At 44.3% G+C, this 25212-nt stretch overlaps 1 long non-coding RNA gene across 5 annotated transcripts; it reads right to left on the minus strand.

The window, feature by feature from the left end:
- Window positions 1-589: 589 nt before the first annotated feature.
- On the minus strand, window positions 590-24048 carry LOC144990935 (uncharacterized). Of its 5 annotated transcripts, none has more exons than XR_013654820.1 (4): window positions 23923-24048; window positions 15704-23838; window positions 3816-12763; window positions 590-1349 (listed from the first exon to the last, which is right to left on the minus strand). It is a non-coding gene; the product is annotated as an uncharacterized LOC144990935 (long non-coding RNA). The 5 variants fall into 5 exon arrangements; XR_013654830.1 differs by having other exon boundaries at window positions 3816-12383; window positions 12468-12763; window positions 15704-24046; XR_013654823.1 differs by having other exon boundaries at window positions 590-969; window positions 1054-1349; window positions 15704-24046.
- Between the last annotated feature and the right edge of the window lie 1164 nt (window positions 24049-25212).

The raw sequence follows: 25212 nt of genomic DNA on the forward strand, positions 1-25212 counted from the left end.
ATATTTGGACTTTTTTCTGAATCCCTTATCTAATAAACATGACAGTTACCTTAAAGATACATATCATTTTATTGAAAAAATTAAACAGCTAGTAATCCCAGCAGACTCTTTTCTTTTCACTATGGATATTGATAGCTTATATACCAATATTGACCACAAAGAGGGCATTGACAGTATTAAAAGAATTTTTCAAAAATACCCAGACAAAAAACGACCAGATAAAGAACTTCTCCAATTATTAGAGATTAATTTAAACAGAAATGATTTTGAATTTAATGGGGAATTTTTTGTTCAAATTAAGGGCACAGCTATGGGCAAAAAATTTGCACCGGCTTATGCCAACATATTCATGGCAGAATGGGAATTCTCTGCACTACAGAAATGTGCTTTAAAGCCGCTCTGTTATTACAGGTACCTCGACGACATCTGGGGCGTGTGGACGCACTCTGAGCAGGAGTTTGGGACCTTCCTGGGGACTCTCAACAGCCACAAGCCTTCCATCAAACTCAAATCAACATGCCACGCCTCTTCAGTCGACTTTCTAGACACAACCAAATTTAAGGGAAGTGACTTTCACACCACACACAAATTGGACATTAAAGTTTATTTTAAACCCACAGACACACATGCACTGTTACATAAAACCAGTTTTCATCCCAAACACACATTTGCAGGTCTGGTTAAATCCCAGCTGCTCCGCTTCCACAGAATCTGCACCCAACAGGCAGACTTTAAAAAGGCCACCAAAATTATTTTTTCGGCATTATACACAAGGGGTTATTCCCGCTCCTTTTTAAGAAAGTGTTTTAAGTCATTTCAACAAATTAAACCTATTGATACAGCCCCCCTTTTACCCATTGTCACAACACATTCGGCAGCCACGTGCAGGATGGTGAGAGTCCTCAGGAGGAACTTCCGGGATCTTGTTCAGAGCCAGGGGCTGCTCGAGGAGCACAGATTTCTGCCAGCCTACAGGAGAAACAAGAATCTTAAGGACATTTTAATTAGAGCCAAACTTCCTCCCCCTACACAACCAAAATCCAGAGCACTCACCTCTTTTTTCAAACATTTGGATTGGATTTGCAGCCACCACAACAAAAATGTGTTTCCGTCTCTATGCAGGGGGAGCCCCCACTCTCAAAACTGCATTTATATTATCTCCTGCTCCACCTGTGGGATACAGTACGTTGGGGAGACTGGAAACACTCTCTTAGTTAGATTCACCCAACACAGACACAACATCACAAAACAAAAAAACACAGACACTTACCTGGTACAACACTTTATGCTTCACGGATGGGATTCAGTTAGAGCAACGATCGTTCAGATGAATCCCAGATGGTCAGCCCCTGAGAGAAGAAAAAATGAAAGAATTTGGATTTCTAAATTAGACACCCTTCATCCTAGAGGCCTAAATGAGAAAAAAACACCATTATTCTAATTGGAGACACTTAACCACTTTTTTTCCCCCTTTTTGTCCAGCAGAGGGAGTTGCTAAACAGTCCCTCTGCATGACCAGATTTTCTAACCCCCCTGTAAATTCTTTTTCCAGCAGAGGGAGTTTATGAATCCCCAGAATCTGTTTCCATATGGCCCTGCCCCAAAGGTTCTAACTCTAACCCTAACCAAATTCACCATGAGCCCTAAACCTAATTAGATATTGAAAAAACAAAATTATTGATCCTATATTTCCTGCAGGAGAGCGAGATCTGAGTGGGGACAGAAATGGTCCGTGCATGAGGGCTCCAGGCGTACAGCTTGGAACCCTAACCCCAACACCTAACCCTAACCCTAACCCTAACCCTAACCCTACCCTAACCCTAACCCCAACACCTAACCCTACCCTAACCCTAACCCTAACCCTAACCCTAACCCCTAACCCTAACCCCTAACCCTAACCCCTAACCCTAACCCTAACCCTAGAGGCCTAAATGACAAAAAAACACCATTATTCTAATTAGAGACACTTAACCGCTCTTCCCCCTTTTGTCCAGCAGAGGGAGTTGCTAAACAGTCCCTCTCCATCATCAGATTTTCTCAAAACCCCCCCTGTAAATTTTCTTTTTTCCAGCAGAGGGAGATTATGAATTCCCATAATCAATTTTCATATGGCCCTGCCCTAAAGGTTTTTGATCCTAACCCTAACCAAATTTAAATTGAGAGCCCTAACCCTAATTAGATTATGAAAAAAATAAAATAATTTATCCTTCATTACCCAGAGGGAGGAGCGAGATCTGAGTAGGGACAGAAATGGTCCGTGCACGAGGGCTCCAAGCATACAGCTTGGAACCCTAACCCTATCACCTAACCAGCCTGAACCTTCTGATTCTCCGCAGGGTCTCTGTCTCTTCCTTCCCCACCTCCCAAAAATCTCTTTCTGTCATCTCCAAAGATGATATTTGTCATGGTTTGTTGGTTTATGACTGCAATTCAAAACTAACTCCTATCATTTTTTTTCTCCTAGAGGGATTATACTCACCTCCACCATTGAAGCCTTAATTCGATTCTTGAAAAAGCAATAGATACACAATTTTTATTATCATTTTTTTTGGGTTATTACAATTACATCAGAAATGTTATGAAATAAATGCATACTTTTACCTTTTTACAGAATGTTTGTATTTAGTTTTTTATGGAAAGTATATACTGTTTTGAATATTGTCAATTGATCCCAATACTTTTAAGATGGTAAAATTTAATTTTCATAAAAAAATGTTTTACTTTTATGTGAAAACAAAAAATTACAAATGCATGTGAACACAACGCTCCGAGGCTCCAAGCTCCTTCGACCAGTGAAGGGCACCTTCTACCCAGCAACGCCTCCTGATTGGAGGAGCAGCCCAAATGCATGATGGGAAATGTGACATCATCCCACGAACTCTTCCCTCCATTTTGATGAGAAGACGCATGCACGGAGCTGATCCTCGTCAGTATGATCGCTTCTCATGTTTATTCTTAAGCCAGCCTGAAGAAGACTAAGCTTGTTCGAAACGTTGCAACCTTGGCTTGTATTATTTTTTTATTAAACCGAAGTTGATCGGTAAAATCACGTTTCCTAGTTTATTATTAGCATAGCCTCCCAGTATTAGCATAGCTTGTTAGCCACGTGTGACGGAGGTACCTTCTGCAACGGGCCGAATTACACCAGGACCACAGTAAGCCATGCCACCGCGCCCACACGACGACGGATGGATACTGGTGCAGTCCAGAGGAGGCAGACGGAGGGAACGGGCCTATGAACGTGACAGGCCACAGAACAGACGTGCAGCTGCGGATTTTTCCAGCTACCCACGCCGAGACGGACGCCGATCTTATGCGGACGTCACCAGGGAGGGAGCCCATTTTCTGGAGCCGGCCTTCTACGGCAGACAGCAGGTGAGACATCGCCCTGCACCGCAGCCGTTCTATAGCGGGCCGCGCTACCCATTTCAAAATGGCGCTCAACGTGCGCCAAGACCTAGACCACGCGGTCCCTCCAACCAAAATGGCCGCTACGTCTTTGTACCAGCAGGTGCTCGGAATGAAGCCCCCCCCCACAGGGTACAGTCTAATGACCCTGATTTTACAGAGAAGGTGCGTGTAATGAACAGACTGATTAAAGCTGTACACCACCTCGCCAATGTGTCCAGAGAGGCTCATCCTCCCTCCCTGGACAAAATAACAAACAATCTAGCTACAATTATCAAACCAGCATCCCCAAATCTACAAACACAGACTTTGATTGACGGCAATGCTAGAAATTGGGCCTTCACTACCGTTCTCATCCTCAGAGAGCATTATCAAAAGAACATTGACTCTGAAATGCAAAAGCTCACCCAGTTTCCTTCACCGGACTGGAGAGGCCCCTTTGAAATAGCCACAACGTGGGCGAAACGTAATTTAGGCAGACGCCTGAGACAGGATACAATAGACCGTGCCCAGGCGGTCATCATTGCCAGGACGACAGAAACAGCACCTCCTGCTCCTCTTCCTGCTGCTGCCGTTTCTTCTCTCCCAACGCAGACAGCTGACCAGACAGCAGAAGAGGACCCGCATGCTGTGATTGAGCTGGCTCCATCATCACCTCCAGTGAACCAGCCTCCCTCCACGAGACCACCGAGCCCAGCTGCAGCACAGCAACCCCCTTCACCACAAAGCAGCAGTCATCAGATCACCACGATCGCCCAAATCCACGCAGCGCCTCCACCTGCGCCAATCTCCCGGGTTTCAGTGGAGACCATGACAGAACCACAACAGGAGGACTGGTCACCTCTGTTTGACCTTGAGGAGGCAAGTGAAACAGAACTTTCTCCTCCCACATCCCCGTCTCGTCTTTCTCCTGTAATCCCTCTTCCACCACGCATAAATCGCTCTCAAATAAGCTCTACGGCAGAAAGTGTCGTACGAGTTCTCGACATGCAGAAGGCTGACTCTGAAGCCGAAGAGGAAATCACTCTGGAGCCAGAACCAGCAGATGAGCAGATCACAGCGCTGAGCCAGAGAAAAGGAAGCCAACGCTCCTCCCACAGAGAAGGGAGTCCTCCTCCTCCCGTCCAAACCAGCACCATGGAGAGCAGAGGGTACCACACACTCACCCCTGCCACTCTCTCCAAGCTGAGATCCAGCGTGCAGTCCAGACTAGCCGTTGAGCGAGCAGAGCAGACGACAACTTCTGCAGCAGAAATGCAGGTGTGTGCTCCAACACGACACGACAACACACCCCGCAAATTTACAGAGTGGCACCTGCACATACAACAGAAGAAGGTCATCATAGGAGACTCAAACATCAGCCGCCTCCCACCTTTCAAAGGTGGAAATGTACAATTGGACAGTTTTCCTGGCGCCAGATGGCATCATGCAGAATTTCTCCTGAAGACGGCCACCTTCCAGACGGAACCAGAGGTTCTCCTGCTATCCTTCGGCCTCAACAACAGATCCCAGAGGGATAAAAAAGCTCCAGTGAAAGAGATGATCAAAGCCCTGACTGTAGCAGGACAGAGATTCCCAGACGCCACGATCTTCGTCCCTCACGTCAGTTTTTCACCTCACCTTTCACCAGATGAAAAAGCCGTCCTGATTCATCTGAATCAACACATCCAAGAACTGACAGACTACATCCCCCCACTCAGTGGCTTCTTTGAGACCCAAACTGACAGCATCCACTGGACGGCAGCTACCGCGAAGAGGATGCTGGAACACTGGTCTTCATGGTTAAACTGAAGCTCCCTTTAAGCCTCTCACAGAGGGAGGGGAAAGATGGAGTCATGAATCTATGTGATAACTTTGTTCTTTCTCTTACACAGCTTTCCCTGCTGAGCAGAGGTCTTACTTTCATCCCTTCCAAATGTAACAGTAAGAATTTGACCTTTCAATCCAGACATGATTTACAGGAGTACCATCGCAGAATTAAGTTAACTGTTCACTATAAGGACAAAAGCAGCATCCAACCTCAGCCATTCACATTGAAATCTGACTGGACACCCCCATCTGCTACTCTCCCACCACAAATTAACCGTTTAATAGACCAGGATATTTCATACTTTGAGAATGATTTTAAAATCATTCATAACACTCCAAATTTGAGTGGTGAGGAAACCAAAGCTCTAAAAGAATTAGCCCAAAATAATGATATAGTTATTAAACCAGCCGATAAGGGCAGTCTAACAGTAATTATGGATAAAAAAGATTATTTATATGAAGGTTACAGACAGTTAAATGATGTAACTTATTATCATAAACTCAATAAACCCATTTATTTAGATACAATCCCTCTAGTAGATACAATTATTAATAATTTACTGAAAAAGAAATTTATAAATAAAAAACAAAAAACTTACCTGCAGGGCAACTCGCAACCGAGGCCCAGACGTTTTTATATGTTACCCAAAATCCATAAAGATCCCTAAAAATGGACCGTTCCATCTAAAATTCCTCCTGGCAGACCCATTGTTTCAGACTGTGAAAGTGAAACCTATTATACAGCAGAATATTTGGATTTTTTTCTGAATCCGTTATCTAATAAACATGACAGTTACCTTAAAGATACATATCATTTTATTGAAAAAATTAAACAACTAGTAATCCCAGCAGACTCCTTTCTGTTTACTATGGATATTGATAGCTTATATACCAATATTGATCACAAAGAGGGCATTGACAGTATTAAAAGAATTTTTCAAAAATACCCGGACAAAAAACGACCAGATAAAGAATTACTCCAATTATTAGAGATTAATTTAAACAGAAATGATTTTGAATTTAATGGGGAATTTTTTGTTCAAATTAAGGGCACAGCTATGGGGAAGAAATTTGCACCGGCTTATGCCAATATTTTCATGGCAGAGTGGGAATCCTCTGCACTACAGAAATGTGCTTTAAAGCCGCTCTGTTATTACAGGTACCTCGACGACATCTGGGGCGTGTGGACCCACTCTGAGCAGGAGTTTGGGACCTTCCTGGGGACTCTCAACAGCCACAACCCTTCCATCAAACTAAAATCAACATGCCACGCCTCTTCAGTCGACTTTCTAGACACGACCACATTTAAGGGAAGTGACTTTCACACCACACACAAATTGGACATTAAAGTTTATTTTAAACCCACAGACACACATGCACTGTTACATAAAACCAGTTTTCATCCCAAACACACATTTGCAGGTCTGGTTAAATCCCAGCTGCTCCGCTTCCACAGAATCTGCACCCAACAGGCAGACTTTAAAAAGGCCACCAAAATTCTTTTTTCGGCATTATACACAAGGGGTTATTCCCGCTCCTTTCTAAGAAAATGTTTTAAGTCATTTCAACAAATTAAACCTATTGATACAGCCCCCCTTTTACCCATTGTCACAACACATTCGGCAGCCACGTGCAGGATGGTGAGAGTCCTCAGGAGGAACTTCCGGGATCTTGTTCAGAGCCAGGGGCTGCTCGAGGAGCACAGATTTCTGCCAGCCTACAGGAGAAACAAAAATCTTAAGGACATTTTAATTAGAGCCAAACTTCCTCCCCCTACACAACCAAAATCCAGAGCACTCACCTCTTTTTTCAAACATTTGGATTGGATTTGCAGCCACCACAACAAAAATGTGTTTCCGTCTCTATGCAGGGGGAGCCCCCACTCTCAAAACTGCATTTATGTTATCTCCTGCTCCACCTGTGGGATACAGTACGTTGGGGAGACTGGAAACACTCTCTTAGTTAGATTCACCCAACACAGACACAACATTACAAAACATAAAAACACAGACACTTACCTGGTACAACATTTCATTTCCCACGGATGGGATTCAGTCAATGCAACGATCGTGCAGATGAATCCCAGATGGTCAACCCCAGAGAGAAGGAGACATGAAAGAAATTGGATTTCTAAATTAGACACCCTTCATCCTAGAGGCCTAAATGACAAAAAAACACCATTATTCTAATTAGAGACACTTAACCGCTCTTCCCCCTTTTGTCCAGCAGAGGGAGTTGCTAAACAGTCCCTCTCCATCATCAGATTTTCTCAAAACCCCCCCTGTAAATTTTCTTTTTTCCAGCAGAGGGAGATTATGAATTCCCATAATCAATTTTCATATGGCCCTGCCCTAAAGGTTTTTGATCCTAACCCTAACCAAATTTAAATTGAGAGCCCTAACCCTAATTAGATTATGAAAAAAATAAAATAATTTATCCTTCATTACCCAGAGGGAGGAGCGAGATCTGAGTAGGGACAGAAATGGTCCGTGCACGAGGGCTCCAAGCATACAGCTTGGAACCCTAACCCTATCACCTAACCAGCCTGAACCTTCTGATTCTCCGCAGGGTCTCTGTCTCTTCCTTCCCCACCTCCCAAAAATCTCTTTCTGTCATCTCCAAAGATGATATTTGTCATGGTTTGTTGGTTTATGACTGCAATTCAAAACTAACTCCTATCATTTTTTTTCTCCTAGAGGGATTATACTCACCTCCACCATTGAAGCCTTAATTCGATTCTTGAAAAAGCAATAGATACACAATTTTTATTATCATTTTTTTTGGGTTATTACAATTACATCAGAAATGTTATGAAATAAATGCATACTTTTACCTTTTTACAGAATGTTTGTATTTAGTTTTTTATGGAAAGTATATACTGTTTTGAATATTGTCAATTGATCCCAATACTTTTAAGATGGTAAAATTTAATTTTCATAAAAAAATGTTTTACTTTTATGTGAAAACAAAAAATTACAAATGCATGTGAACACAACGCTCCGAGGCTCCAAGCTCCTTCGACCAGTGAAGGGCACCTTCTACCCAGCAACGCCTCCTGATTGGAGGAGCAGCCCAAATGCATGATGGGAAATGTGACATCATCCCACGAACTCTTCCCTCCATTTTGATGAGAAGACGCATGCACGGAGCTGATCCTCGTCAGTATGATCGCTTCTCATGTTTATTCTTAAGCCAGCCTGAAGAAGACTAAGCTTGTTCGAAACGTTGCAACCTTGGCTTGTATTATTTTTTTATTAAACCGAAGTTGATCGGTAAAATCACGTTTCCTAGTTTATTATTAGCATAGCCTCCCAGTATTAGCATAGCTTGTTAGCCACGTGTGACGGAGGTACCTTCTGCAACGGGCCGAATTACACCAGGACCACAGTAAGCCATGCCACCGCGCCCACACGACGACGGATGGATACTGGTGCAGTCCAGAGGAGGCAGACGGAGGGAACGGGCCTATGAACGTGACAGGCCACAGAACAGACGTGCAGCTGCGGATTTTTCCAGCTACCCACGCCGAGACGGACGCCGATCTTATGCGGACGTCACCAGGGAGGGAGCCCATTTTCTGGAGCCGGCCTTCTACGGCAGACAGCAGGTGAGACATCGCCCTGCACCGCAGCCGTTCTATAGCGGGCCGCGCTACCCATTTCAAAATGGCGCTCAACGTGCGCCAAGACCTAGACCACGCGGTCCCTCCAACCAAAATGGCCGCTACGTCTTTGTACCAGCAGGTGCTCGGAATGAAGCCCCCCCCCACAGGGTACAGTCTAATGACCCTGATTTTACAGAGAAGGTGCGTGTAATGAACAGACTGATTGAAGCTGTACACCACCTCACCAATGTGTCCAGAGAGGCTCATCCTCCCTCCCTGGACAAAATAACAAACAATCTAGCTACAATTATCAAACCAGCATCCCCAAATCTACAAACACAGACTTTGATTGACGGCAATGCTAGAAATTGGGCCTTCACTACCGTTCTCATCCTCAGAGAGCATTATCAAAAGAACATTGACTCTGAAATGCAAAAGCTCACCCAGTTTCCTTCACCGGACTGGAGAGGCCCCTTTGAAATAGCCACAACGTGGGCGAAACGTAATTTAGGCAGACGCCTGAGACAGGATACAATAGACCGTGCCCAGGCGGTCATCATTGCCAGGACGACAGAAACAGCACCTCCTGCTCCTCTTCCTGCTGCTGCCGTTTCTTCTCTCCCAACGCAGACAGCTGACCAGACAGCAGAAGAGGACCCGCATGCTGTGATTGAGCTGGCTCCATCATCACCTCCAGTGAACCAGCCTCCCTCCACGAGACCACCGAGCCCAGCTGCAGCACAGCAACCCCCTTCACCACAAAGCAGCAGTCATCAGATCACCACGATCGCCCAAATCCACGCAGCGCCTCCACCTGCGCCAATCTCCCGGGTTTCAGTGGAGACCATGACAGAACCACAACAGGAGGACTGGTCACCTCTGTTTGACCTTGAGGAGGCAAGTGAAACAGAACTTTCTCCTCCCACATCCCCGTCTCGTCTTTCTCCTGTAATCCCTCTTCCACCACGCATAAATCGCTCTCAAATAAGCTCTACGGCAGAAAGTGTCGTACGAGTTCTCGACATGCAGAAGGCTGACTCTGAAGCCGAAGAGGAAATCACTCTGGAGCCAGAACCAGCAGATGAGCAGATCACAGCGCTGAGCCAGAGAAAAGGAAGCCAACGCTCCTCCCACAGAGAAGGGAGTCCTCCTCCTCCCGTCCAAACCAGCACCATGGAGAGCAGAGGGTACCACACACTCACCCCTGCCACTCTCTCCAAGCTGAGATCCAGCGTGCAGTCCAGACTAGCCGTTGAGCGAGCAGAGCAGACGACAACTTCTGCAGCAGAAATGCAGGTGTGTGCTCCAACACGACACGACAACACACCCCGCAAATTTACAGAGTGGCACCTGCACATACAACAGAAGAAGGTCATCATAGGAGACTCAAACATCAGCCGCCTCCCACCTTTCAAAGGTGGAAATGTACAATTGGACAGTTTTCCTGGCGCCAGATGGCATCATGCAGAATTTCTCCTGAAGACGGCCACCTTCCAGACGGAACCAGAGGTTCTCCTGCTATCCTTCGGCCTCAACAACAGATCCCAGAGGGATAAAAAAGCTCCAGTGAAAGAGATGATCAAAGCCCTGACTGTAGCAGGACAGAGATTCCCAGACGCCACGATCTTCGTCCCTCACGTCAGTTTTTCACCTCACCTTTCACCAGATGAAAAAGCCGTCCTGATTCATCTGAATCAACACATCCAAGAACTGACAGACTACATCCCCCCACTCAGTGGCTTCTTTGAGACCCAAACTGACAGCATCCACTGGACGGCAGCTACCGCGAAGAGGATGCTGGAACACTGGTCTTCATGGTTAAACTGAAGCTCCCTTTAAGCCTCTCACAGAGGGAGGGGAAAGATGGAGTCATGAATCTATGTGATAACTTTGTTCTTTCTCTTACACAGCTTTCCCTGCTGAGCAGAGGTCTTACTTTCATCCCTTCCAAATGTAACAGTAAGAATTTGACCTTTCAATCCAGACATGATTTACAGGAGTACCATCGCAGAATTAAGTTAACTGTTCACTATAAGGACAAAAGCAGCATCCAACCTCAGCCATTCACATTGAAATCTGACTGGACACCCCCATCTGCTACTCTCCCACCACAAATTAACCGTTTAATAGACCAGGATATTTCATACTTTGAGAATGATTTTAAAATCATTCATAACACTCCAAATTTGAGTGGTGAGGAAACCAAAGCTCTAAAAGAATTAGCCCAAAATAATGATATAGTTATTAAACCAGCCGATAAGGGCAGTCTAACAGTAATTATGGATAAAAAAGATTATTTATATGAAGGTTACAGACAGTTAAATGATGTAACTTATTATCATAAACTCAATAAACCCATTTATTTAGATACAATCCCTCTAGTAGATACAATTATTAATAATTTACTGAAAAAGAAATTTATAAATAAAAAACAAAAAACTTACCTGCAGGGCAACTCGCAACCGAGGCCCAGACGTTTTTATATGTTACCCAAAATCCATAAAGATCCCCAAAAATGGACCGTTCCATCTAAAATTCCTCCTGGCAGACCCATTGTTTCAGACTGTGAAAGTGAAACCTATTATACAGCAGAATATTTGGATTTTTTTCTGAATCCGTTATCTAATAAACATGACAGTTACCTTAAAGATACATATCATTTTATTGAAAAAATTAAACAACTAGTAATCCCAGCAGACTCCTTTCTGTTTACTATGGATATTGATAGCTTATATACCAATATTGATCACAAAGAGGGCATTGACAGTATTAAAAGAATTTTTCAAAAATACCCGGACAAAAAACGACCAGATAAAGAATTACTCCAATTATTAGAGATTAATTTAAACAGAAATGATTTTGAATTTAATGGGGAATTTTTTGTTCAAATTAAGGGCACAGCTATGGGGAAGAAATTTGCACCGGCTTATGCCAATATTTTCATGGCAGAGTGGGAATCCTCTGCACTACAGAAATGTGCTTTAAAGCCGCTCTGTTATTACAGGTACCTCGACGACATCTGGGGCGTGTGGACCCACTCTGAGCAGGAGTTTGGGACCTTCCTGGGGACTCTCAACAGCCACAACCCTTCCATCAAACTAAAATCAACATGCCACGCCTCTTCAGTCGACTTTCTAGACACGACCACATTTAAGGGAAGTGACTTTCACACCACACACAAATTGGACATTAAAGTTTATTTTAAACCCACAGACACACATGCACTGTTACATAAAACCAGTTTTCATCCCAAACACACATTTGCAGGTCTGGTTAAATCCCAGCTGCTCCGCTTCCACAGAATCTGCACCCAACAGGCAGACTTTAAAAAGGCCACCAAAATTCTTTTTTCGGCATTATACACAAGGGGTTATTCCCGCTCCTTTCTAAGAAAATGTTTTAAGTCATTTCAACAAATTAAACCTATTGATACAGCCCCCCTTTTACCCATTGTCACAACACATTCGGCAGCCACGTGCAGGATGGTGAGAGTCCTCAGGAGGAACTTCCGGGATCTTGTTCAGAGCCAGGGGCTGCTCGAGGAGCACAGATTTCTGCCAGCCTACAGGAGAAACAAGAATCTTAAGGACATTTTAATTAGAGCCAAACTTCCTCCCCCTACACAACCAAAATCCAGAGCACTCACCTCTTTTTTCAAACATTTGGATTGGATTTGCAGCCACCACAACAAAAATGTGTTTCCGTCTCTATGCAGGGGGAGCCCCCACTCTCAAAACTGCATTTATATTATCTCCTGCTCCACCTGTGGGATACAGTACGTTGGGGAGACTGGAAACACTCTCTTAGTTAGATTCACCCAACACAGACACAACATCACAAAACAAAAAAACACAGACACTTACCTGGTACAACACTTTATGCTTCACGGATGGGATTCAGTTAGAGCAACGATCGTTCAGATGAATCCCAGATGGTCAGCCCCTGAGAGAAGAAAAAATGAAAGAATTTGGATTTCTAAATTAGACACCCTTCATCCTAGAGGCCTAAATGAGAAAAAAACACCATTATTCTAATTGGAGACACTTAACCACTTTTTTTCCCCCTTTTTGTCCAGCAGAGGGAGTTGCTAAACAGTCCCTCTGCATGACCAGATTTTCTAACCCCCCTGTAAATTCTTTCTCCAGCAGAGGGAGTTTATGAATCCCCAGAATCTGTTTCCATATGGCCCTGCCCCAAAGGTTCTAACTCTAACCCTAACCAAATTCACCATGAGCCCTAAACCTAATTAGATATTGAAAAAACAAAATTATTGATCCTATATTTCCTGCAGGAGAGCGAGATCTGAGTGGGGACAGAAATGGTCCGTGCATGAGGGCTCCAGGCGTACAGCTTGGAACCCTAACCCCAACACCTAACCCTAACCCTAACCCTAACCCTAACCCTAACCCTAACCCTACCCTAACCCTAACCCTAACCCCAACACCTAACCCTACCCTAACCCTAACCCTACCCTAACCCTAACCCTAACCCTAACCCCTAACCCTAACCCTAACCCTAACCCCTAACCCTAACCCTAACCCTAACCCTAACCCTAGAGGCCTAAATGACAAAAAAACACCATTATTCTAATTAGAGACACTTAACCGCTCTTCCCCCTTTTGTCCAGCAGAGGGAGTTGCTAAACAGTCCCTCTCCATCATCAGATTTTCTCAAAACCCCCCCTGTAAATTTTCTTTTTTCCAGCAGAGGGAGATTATGAATTCCCATAATCAATTTTCATATGGCCCTGCCCTAAAGGTTTTTGATCCTAACCCTAACCAAATTTAAATTGAGAGCCCTAACCCTAATTAGATTATGAAAAAAATAAAATAATTTATCCTTCATTACCCAGAGGGAGGAGCGAGATCTGAGTAGGGACAGAAATGGTCCGTGCACGAGGGCTCCAAGCATACAGCTTGGAACCCTAACCCTATCACCTAACCAGCCTGAACCTTCTGATTCTCCGCAGGGTCTCTGTCTCTTCCTTCCCCACCTCCCAAAAATCTCTTTCTGTCATCTCCAAAGATGATATTTGTCATGGTTTGTTGGTTTATGACTGCAATTCAAAACTAACTCCTATCATTTTTTTTCTCCTAGAGGGATTATACTCACCTCCACCATTGAAGCCTTAATTCGATTCTTGAAAAAGCAATAGATACACAATTTTTATTATCATTTTTTTTGGGTTATTACAATTACATCAGAAATGTTATGAAATAAATGCATACTTTTACCTTTTTACAGAATGTTTGTATTTAGTTTTTTATGGAAAGTATATACTGTTTTGAATATTGTCAATTGATCCCAATACTTTTAAGATGGTAAAATTTAATTTTCATAAAAAAATGTTTTACTTTTATGTGAAAACAAAAAATTACAAATGCATGTGAACACAACGCTCCGAGGCTCCAAGCTCCTTCGACCAGTGAAGGGCACCTTCTACCCAGCAACGCCTCCTGATTGGAGGAGCAGCCCAAATGCATGATGGGAAATGTGACATCATCCCACGAACTCTTCCCTCCATTTTGATGAGAAGACGCATGCACGGAGCTGATCCTCGTCAGTATGATCGCTTCTCATGTTTATTCTTAAGCCAGCCTGAAGAAGACTAAGCTTGTTCGAAACGTTGCAACCTTGGCTTGTATTATTTTTTTATTAAACCGAAGTTGATCGGTAAAATCACGTTTCCTAGTTTATTATTAGCATAGCCTCCCAGTATTAGCATAGCTTGTTAGCCACGTGTGACGGAGGTACCTTCTGCAACGGGCCGAATTACACAAGGACCACAGTAAGCCATGCCACCGCGCCCACACGACGACGGATGGATACTGGTGCAGTCCAGAGGAGGCAGACGGAGGGAACGGGCCTATGAACGCGACAGGCCACAGAACAGACGTGCAGCTGCGGATTTTTCCAGCTACCCACGCCGAGACGGACGCCGATCTTATGCGGACGTCACCAGGGAGGGAGCCCATTTTCTGGAGCCGGCCTTCTACGGCAGACAGCAGGTGAGACATCGCCCTGCACCGCAGCCGTTCTATAGCGGGCCGCGCTACCCATTTCAAAATGGCGCTCAACGTGCGCCAAGACCTAGACCACGCGGTCCCTCCAACCAAAATGGCCGCTACGTCTTTGTACCAGCAGGTGCTCGGAATGAAGCCCCCCCCCACAGGGTACAGTCTAATGACCCTGATTTTACAGAGAAGGTGCGTGTAATGAACAGACTGATTAAAGCTGTACACCACCTCACCAATGTGTCCAGAGAGGCTCATCCTCCCTCCCTGGACAAAATAACAAACAATCTAGCTACAATTATCAAACCAGCATCCCCAAATCTACAAACACAGACTTTGATTGACGGCAATGCTAGAAATTGGGCCTTCACTACCGTTCTCATCCTCAGAGAGCATTATCAAAAGAACATTGACTCTGAAATGCAAAAGCTCACCCAGTTTCCTTCACCGGACTGGAGAGGCCCCTTTGAAATAGCCACAACGTGGGCGAAACGTAATTTAGGCAGACGCCTGAGACAGGATACAATAGACCGTGCCCAGGCGGTCATCATTGCCAGGACGACAGAAACAGCACCTCCTGCTCCTCTTCCTGCTGCTGCCGTTTCTTCTCTCCCAACGCAGACAGCTGACCAGACAGCAGAAGAGGACCCGCATGCTGTGATTGAGCTGGCTCCATCATCACCTCCAGTGAACCAGCCTCCCTCCACGAGACCACCGAGCCCAGCTGCAGCACAGCAACCCCCTTCACCACAAAGCAGCAGTCATCAGATCACCACGATCGCCCAAATCCACGCAGCGCCTCCACCTGCGCCAATCTCCCGGGTTTCAGTGGAGACCATGACAGAACCACAACAGGAGGACTGGTCACCTCTGTTTGACCTTGAGGAGGCAAGTGAAACAGAACTTTCTCCTCCCACATCCCCGTCTCGTCTTTCTCCTGTAATCCCTCTTCCACCACGCATAAATCGCTCTCAAATAAGCTCTACGGCAGAAAGTGTCGTACGAGTTCTCGACATGCAGAAGGCTGACTCTGAAGCCGAAGAGGAAATCACTCTGGAGCCAGAACCAGCAGATGAGCAGATCACAGCGCTGAGCCAGAGAAAAGGAAGCCAACGCTCCTCCCACAGAGAAGGGAGTCCTCCTCCTCCCGTCCAAACCAGCACCATGGAGAGCAGAGGGTACCACACACTCACCCCTGCCACTCTCTCCAAGCTGAGATCCAGCGTGCAGTCCAGACTAGCCGTTGAGCGAGCAGAGCAGACGACAACTTCTGCAGCAGAAATGCAGGTGTGTGCTCCAACACGACACGACAACACACCCCGCAAATTTACAGAGTGGCACCTGCACATACAACAGAAGAAGGTCATCATAGGAGACTCAAACATCAGCCGCCTCCCACCTTTCAAAGGTGGAAATGTACAATTGGACAGTTTTCCTGGCGCCAGATGGCATCATGCAGAATTTCTCCTGAAGACGGCCACCTTCCAGACGGAACCAGAGGTTCTCCTGCTATCCTTCGGCCTCAACAACAGATCCCAGAGGGATAAAAAAGCTCCAGTGAAAGAGATGATCAAAGCCCTGACTGTAGCAGGACAGAGATTCCCAGACGCCACGATCTTCGTCCCTCACGTCAGTTTTTCACCTCACCTTTCACCAGATGAAAAAGCCGTCCTGATTCATCTGAATCAACACATCCAAGAACTGACAGACTACATCCCCCCACTCAGTGGCTTCTTTGAGACCCAAACTGACAGCATCCACTGGACGGCAGCTACCGCGAAGAGGATGCTGGAACACTGGTCTTCATGGTTAAACTGAAGCTCCCTCTAAGCCTCTCACAGAGGGAGGGGAAAGATGGAGTCATGAATCTATGTGATAACTTTGTTCTTTCTCTTACACAGCTTTCCCTGCTGAGCAGAGGTCTTACTTTCATCCCTTCCAAATGTAACAGTAAGAATTTGACCTTTCAATCCAGACATGATTTACAGGAGTACCATCGCAGAATTAAGTTAACTGTTCACTATAAGGACAAAAGCAGCATCCAACCTCAGCCATTCACATTGAAATCTGACTGGACACCCCCATCTGCTACTCTCCCACCACAAATTAACCGTTTAATAGACCAGGATATTTCATACTTTGAGAATGATTTTAAAATCATTCATAACACTCCAAATTTGAGTGGTGAGGAAACCAAAGCTCTAAAAGAATTAGCCCAAAATAATGATATAGTTATTAAACCAGCCGATAAGGGCAGTCTAACAGTAATTATGGATAAAAAAGATTATTTATATGAAGGTTACAGACAGTTAAATGATGTAACTTATTATCATAAACGCAATAAACCCATTTATTTAGATACAATCCCTCTAGTAGATACAATTATTAATAATTTACTGAAAAAGAAATTTATAAATAAAAAACAAAAAACTTACCTGCAGGGCAACTCGCAACCGAGGCCCAGACGTTTTTATATGTTACCCAAAATCCATAAAGATCCCCAAAAATGGACCGTTCCATCTAAAATTCCTCCTGGCAGACCCATTGTTTCAGACTGTGAAAGTGAAACCTATTATACAGCAGAATATTTGGATTTTTTTCTGAATCCGTTATCTAATAAACATGACAGTTACCTTAAAGATACATATCATTTTATTGAAAAAATTAAACAACTAGTAATCCCAGCAGACTCCTTTCTGTTTACTATGGATATTGATAGCTTATATACCAATATTGATCACAAAGAGGGCATTGACAGTATTAAAAGAATTTTTCAAAAATACCCGGACAAAAAACGACCAGATAAAGAATTACTCCAATTATTAGAGATTAATTTAAACAGAAATGATTTTGAATTTAATGGGGAATTTTTTGTTCAAATTAAGGGCACAGCTATGGGGAAGAAATTTGCACCGGCTTATGCCAATATTTTCATGGCAGAGTGGGAATCCTCTGCACTACAGAAATGTGCTTTAAAGCCGCTCTGTTATTACAGGTACCTCGACGACATCTGGGGCGTGTGGACCCACTCTGAGCAGGAGTTTGGGACCTTCCTGGGGACTCTCAACAGCCACAACCCTTCCATCAAACTAAAATCAACATGCCACGCCTCTTCAGTCGACTTTCTAGACACGACCACATTTAAGGGAAGTGACTTTCACACCACACACAAATTGGACATTAAAGTTTATTTTAAACCCACAGACACACATGCACTGTTACATAAAACCAGTTTTCATCCCAAACACACATTTGCAGGTCTGGTTAAATCCCAGCTGCTCCGCTTCCACAGAATCTGCACCCAACAGGCAGACTTTAAAAAGGCCACCAAAATTCTTTTTTCGGCATTATACACAAGGGGTTATTCCCGCTCCTTTCTAAGAAAATGTTTTAAGTCATTTCAACAAATTAAACCTATTGATACAGCCCCCCTTTTACCCATTGTCACAACACATTCGGCAGCCACGTGCAGGATGGTGAGAGTCCTCAGGAGGAACTTCCGGGATCTTGTTCAGAGCCAGGGGCTGCTCGAGGAGCACAGATTTCTGCCAGCCTACAGGAGAAACAAAAATCTTAAGGACATTTTAATTAGAGCCAAACTTCCTCCCCCTACACAACCAAAATCCAGAGCACTCACCTCTTTTTTCAAACATTTGGATTGGATTTGCAGCCACCACAACAAAAATGTGTTTCCGTCTCTATGCAGGGGGAGCCCCCACTCTCAAAACTGCATTTATGTTATCTCCTGCTCCACCTGTGGGATACAGTACGTTGGGGAGACTGGAAACACTCTCTTAGTTAGATTCACCCAACACAGACACAACATTACAAAACATAAAAACACAGACACTTACCTGGTACAACATTTCATTTCCCACGGATGGGATTCAGTCAATGCAACGATCGTGCAGATGAATCCCAGATGGTCAACCCCAGAGAGAAGGAGACATGAAAGAAATTGGATTTCTAAATTAGACACCCTTCATCCTAGAGGCCTAAATGACAAAAAAACACCATTATTCTAATTAGAGACACTTAACCGCTCTTCCCCCTTTTGTCCAGCAGAGGGAGTTGCTAAACAGTCCCTCTCCATCATCAGATTTTCTCAAAACCCCCCCTGTAAATTTTCTTTTTTCCAGCAGAGGGAGATTATGAATTCCCATAATCAATTTTCATATGGCCCTGCCCTAAAGGTTTTTGATCCTAACCCTAACCAAATTTAAATTGAGAGCCCTAACCCTAATTAGATTATGAAAAAAAATAAAATAATTTATCCTTCATTACCCAGAGGGAGGAGCGAGATCTGAGTAGGGACAGAAATGGTCCGTGCACGAGGGCTCCAAGCATACAGCTTGGAACCCTAACCCTATCACCTAACCAGCCTGAACCTTCTGATTCTCCGCAGGGTCTCTGTCTCTTCCTTCCCCACCTCCCAAAAATCTCTTTCTGTCATCTCCAAAGATGATATTTGTCATGGTTTGTTGGTTTATGACTGCAATTCAAAACTAACTCCTATCATTTTTTTTCTCCTAGAGGGATTATACTCACCTCCACCATTGAAGCCTTAATTCGATTCTTGAAAAAGCAATAGATACACAATTTTTATTATCATTTTTTTTGGGTTATTACAATTACATCAGAAATGTTATGAAATAAATGCATACTTTTACCTTTTTACAGAATGTTTGTATTTAGTTTTTTATGGAAAGTATATACTGTTTTGAATATTGTCAATTGATCCCAATACTTTTAAGATGGTAAAATTTAATTTTCATAAAAAAATGTTTTACTTTTATGTGAAAACAAAAAATTACAAATGCATGTGAACACAACGCTCCGAGGCTCCAAGCTCCTTCGACCAGTGAAGGGCACCTTCTACCCAGCAACGCCTCCTGATTGGAGGAGCAGCCCAAATGCATGATGGGAAATGTGACATCATCCCACGAACTCTTCCCTCCATTTTGATGAGAAGACGCATGCACGGAGCTGATCCTCGTCAGTATGATCGCTTCTCATGTTTATTCTTAAGCCAGCCTGAAGAAGACTAAGCTTGTTCGAAACGTTGCAACCTTGGCTTGTATTATTTTTTTATTAAACCGAAGTTGATCGGTAAAATCACGTTTCCTAGTTTATTATTAGCATAGCCTCCCAGTATTAGCATAGCTTGTTAGCCACGTGTGACGGAGGTACCTTCTGCAACGGGCCGAATTACACCAGGACCACAGTAAGCCATGCCACCGCGCCCACACGACGACGGATGGATACTGGTGCAGTCCAGAGGAGGCAGACGGAGGGAACGGGCCTATGAACGTGACAGGCCACAGAACAGACGTGCAGCTGCGGATTTTTCCAGCTACCCACGCCGAGACGGACGCCGATCTTATGCGGACGTCACCAGGGAGGGAGCCCATTTTCTGGAGCCGGCCTTCTACGGCAGACAGCAGGTGAGACATCGCCCTGCACCGCAGCCGTTCTATAGCGGGCCGCGCTACCCATTTCAAAATGGCGCTCAACGTGCGCCAAGACCTAGACCACGCGGTCCCTCCAACCAAAATGGCCGCTACGTCTTTGTACCAGCAGGTGCTCGGAATGAAGCCCCCCCCCACAGGGTACAGTCTAATGACCCTGATTTTACAGAGAAGGTGCGTGTAATGAACAGACTGATTAAAGCTGTACACCACCTCACCAATGTGTCCAGAGAGGCTCATCCTCCCTCCCTGGACAAAATAACAAACAATCTAGCTACAATTATCAAACCAGCATCCCCAAATCTACAAACACAGACTTTGATTGACGGCAATGCTAGAAATTGGGCCTTCACTACCGTTCTCATCCTCAGAGAGCATTATCAAAAGAACATTGACTCTGAAATGCAAAAGCTCACCCAGTTTCCTTCACCGGACTGGAGAGGCCCCTTTGAAATAGCCACAACGTGGGCGAAACGTAATTTAGGCAGACGCCTGAGACAGGATACAATAGACCGTGCCCAGGCGGTCATCATTGCCAGGACGACAGAAACAGCACCTCCTGCTCCTCTTCCTGCTGCTGCCGTTTCTTCTCTCCCAACGCAGACAGCTGACCAGACAGCAGAAGAGGACCCGCATGCTGTGATTGAGCTGGCTCCATCATCACCTCCAGTGAACCAGCCTCCCTCCACGAGACCACCGAGCCCAGCTGCAGCACAGCAACCCCCTTCACCACAAAGCAGCAGTCATCAGATCACCACGATCGCCCAAATCCACGCAGCGCCTCCACCTGCGCCAATCTCCCGGGTTTCAGTGGAGACCATGACAGAACCACAACAGGAGGACTGGTCACCTCTGTTTGACCTTGAGGAGGCAAGTGAAACAGAACTTTCTCCTCCCACATCCCCGTCTCGTCTTTCTCCTGTAATCCCTCTTCCACCACGCATAAATCGCTCTCAAATAAGCTCTACGGCAGAAAGTGTCGTACGAGTTCTCGACATGCAGAAGGCTGACTCTGAAGCCGAAGAGGAAATCACTCTGGAGCCAGAACCAGCAGATGAGCAGATCACAGCGCTGAGCCAGAGAAAAGGAAGCCAACGCTCCTCCCACAGAGAAGGGAGTCCTCCTCCTCCCGTCCAAACCAGCACCATGGAGAGCAGAGGGTACCACACACTCACCCCTGCCACTCTCTCCAAGCTGAGATCCAGCGTGCAGTCCAGACTAGCCGTTGAGCGAGCAGAGCAGACGACAACTTCTGCAGCAGAAATGCAGGTGTGTGCTCCAACACGACACGACAACACACCCCGCAAATTTACAGAGTGGCACCTGCACATACAACAGAAGAAGGTCATCATAGGAGACTCAAACATCAGCCGCCTCCCACCTTTCAAAGGTGGAAATGTACAATTGGACAGTTTTCCTGGCGCCAGATGGCATCATGCAGAATTTCTCCTGAAGACGGCCACCTTCCAGACGGAACCAGAGGTTCTCCTGCTATCCTTCGGCCTCAACAACAGATCCCAGAGGGATAAAAAAGCTCCAGTGAAAGAGATGATCAAAGCCCTGACTGTAGCAGGACAGAGATTCCCAGACGCCACGATCTTCGTCCCTCACGTCAGTTTTTCACCTCACCTTTCACCAGATGAAAAAGCCGTCCTGATTCATCTGAATCAACACATCCAAGAACTGACAGACTACATCCCCCCACTCAGTGGCTTCTTTGAGACCCAAACTGACAGCATCCACTGGACGGCAGCTACCGCGAAGAGGATGCTGGAACACTGGTCTTCATGGTTAAACTGAAGCTCCCTCTAAGCCTCTCACAGAGGGAGGGGAAAGATGGAGTCATGAATCTATGTAATAACTTTGTTCTTTCTCTTACACAGCTTTCCCTGCTGAGCAGAGGTCTTACTTTCATCCCTTCCAAATGTAACAGTAAGAATTTGACCTTTCAATCCAGACATGATTTACAGGAGTACCATCGCAGAATTAAGTTAACTGTTCACTATAAGGACAAAAGCAGCATCCAACCTCAGCCATTCACATTGAAATCTGACTGGACACCCCCATCTGCTACTCTCCCACCACAAATTAACCGTTTAATAGACCAGGATATTTCATACTTTGAGAATGATTTTAAAATCATTCATAACACTCCAAATTTGAGTGGTGAGGAAACCAAAGCTCTAAAAGAATTAGCCCAAAATAATGATATAGTTATTAAACCAGCCGATAAGGGCAGTCTAACAGTAATTATGGATAAAAAAGATTATTTATATGAAGGTTACAGACAGTTAAATGATGTAACTTATTATCATAAACTCAATAAACCCATTTATTTAGATACAATCCCTCTAGTAGATACAATTATTAATAATTTACTGAAAAAGAAATTTATAAATAAAAAACAAAAAACTTACCTGCAGGGCAACTCGCAACCGAGGCCCAGACGTTTTTATATGTTACCCAAAATCCATAAAGATCCCCAAAAATGGACCGTTCCATCTAAAATTCCTCCTGGCAGACCCATTGTTTCAGACTGTGAAAGTGAAACCTATTATACAGCAGAATATTTGGATTTTTTTCTGAATCCGTTATCTAATAAACATGACAGTTACCTTAAAGATACATATCATTTTATTGAAAAAATTAAACAACTAGTAATCCCAGCAGACTCCTTTCTGTTTACTATGGATATTGATAGCTTATATACCAATATTGATCACAAAGAGGGCATTGACAGTATTAAAAGAATTTTTCAAAAATACCCGGACAAAAAACGACCAGATAAAGAATTACTCCAATTATTAGAGATTAATTTAAACAGAAATGATTTTGAATTTAATGGGGAATTTTTTGTTCAAATTAAGGGCACAGCTATGGGGAAGAAATTTGCACCGGCTTATGCCAATATTTTCATGGCAGAGTGGGAATCCTCTGCACTACAGAAATGTGCTTTAAAGCCGCTCTGTTATTACAGGTACCTCGACGACATCTGGGGCGTGTGGACCCACTCTGAGCAGGAGTTTGGGACCTTCCTGGGGACTCTCAACAGCCACAACCCTTCCATCAAACTAAAATCAACATGCCACGCCTCTTCAGTCGACTTTCTAGACACGACCACATTTAAGGGAAGTGACTTTCACACCACACACAAATTGGACATTAAAGTTTATTTTAAACCCACAGACACACATGCACTGTTACATAAAACCAGTTTTCATCCCAAACACACATTTGCAGGTCTGGTTAAATCCCAGCTGCTCCGCTTCCACAGAATCTGCACCCAACAGGCAGACTTTAAAAAGGCCACCAAAATTCTTTTTTCGGCATTATACACAAGGGGTTATTCCCGCTCCTTTCTAAGAAAATGTTTTAAGTCATTTCAACAAATTAAACCTATTGATACAGCCCCCCTTTTACCCATTGTCACAACACATTCGGCAGCCACGTGCAGGATGGTGAGAGTCCTCAGGAGGAACTTCCGGGATCTTGTTCAGAGCCAGGGGCTGCTCGAGGAGCACAGATTTCTGCCAGCCTACAGGAGAAACAAAAATCTTAAGGACATTTTAATTAGAGCCAAACTTCCTCCCCCTACACAACCAAAATCCAGAGCACTCACCTCTTTTTTCAAACATTTGGATTGGATTTGCAGCCACCACAACAAAAATGTGTTTCCGTCTCTATGCAGGGGGAGCCCCCACTCTCAAAACTGCATTTATGTTATCTCCTGCCCCACCTGTGGGATACAGTACGTTGGGGAGACTGGAAACACTCTCTTAGTTAGATTCACCCAACACAGACACAACATTACAAAACATAAAAACACAGACACTTACCTGGTACAACATTTCATTTCCCACGGATGGGATTCAGTCAATGCAACGATCGTGCAGATGAATCCCAGATGGTCAACCCCAGAGAGAAGGAGACATGAAAGAAATTGGATTTCTAAATTAGACACCCTTCATCCTAGAGGCCTAAATGACAAAAAAACACCATTATTCTAATTAGAGACACTTAACCGCTCTTCCCCCTTTTGTCCAGCAGAGGGAGTTGCTAAACAGTCCCTCTCCATCATCAGATTTTCTCAAAACCCCCCCTGTAAATTTTCTTTTTTCCAGCAGAGGGAGATTATGAATTCCCATAATCAATTTTCATATGGCCCTGCCCTAAAGGTTTTTGATCCTAACCCTAACCAAATTTAAATTGAGAGCCCTAACCCTAATTAGATTATGAAAAAAATAAAATAATTTATCCTTCATTACCCAGAGGGAGGAGCGAGATCTGAGTAGGGACAGAAATGGTCCGTGCACGAGGGCTCCAAGCATACAGCTTGGAACCCTAACCCTATCACCTAACCAGCCTGAACCTTCTGATTCTCCGCAGGGTCTCTGTCTCTTCCTTCCCCACCTCCCAAAAATCTCTTTCTGTCATCTCCAAAGATGATATTTGTCATGGTTTGTTGGTTTATGACTGCAATTCAAAACTAACTCCTATCATTTTTTTTCTCCTAGAGGGATTATACTCACCTCCACCATTGAAGCCTTAATTCGATTCTTGAAAAAGCAATAGATACACAATTTTTATTATCATTTTTTTGGGGTTATTACAATTACATCAGAAATGTTATGAAATAAATGCATACTTTTACCTTTTTACAGAATGTTTGTATTTAGTTTTTTATGGAAAGTATATACTGTTTTGAATATTGTCAATTGATCCCAATACTTTTAAGATGGTAAAATTTAATTTTCATAAAAAAATGTTTTACTTTTATGTGAAAACAAAAAATTACAAATGCATGTGAACACAACGCTCCGAGGCTCCAAGCTCCTTCGACCAGTGAAGGGCACCTTCTACACAGCAACGCCTCCTGATTGGAGGAGCAGCCCAAATGCATGATGGGAAA

The sequence above is a fragment of the Oryzias latipes genome, chromosome 1 (genome assembly GCF_053564925.1).
Source record: "Oryzias latipes strain Hd-rR chromosome 1, Olatipes_Hd-rR_3.1".
In the NCBI taxonomy this organism is placed as follows: domain Eukaryota; kingdom Metazoa; phylum Chordata; class Actinopteri; order Beloniformes; family Adrianichthyidae; genus Oryzias; species Oryzias latipes.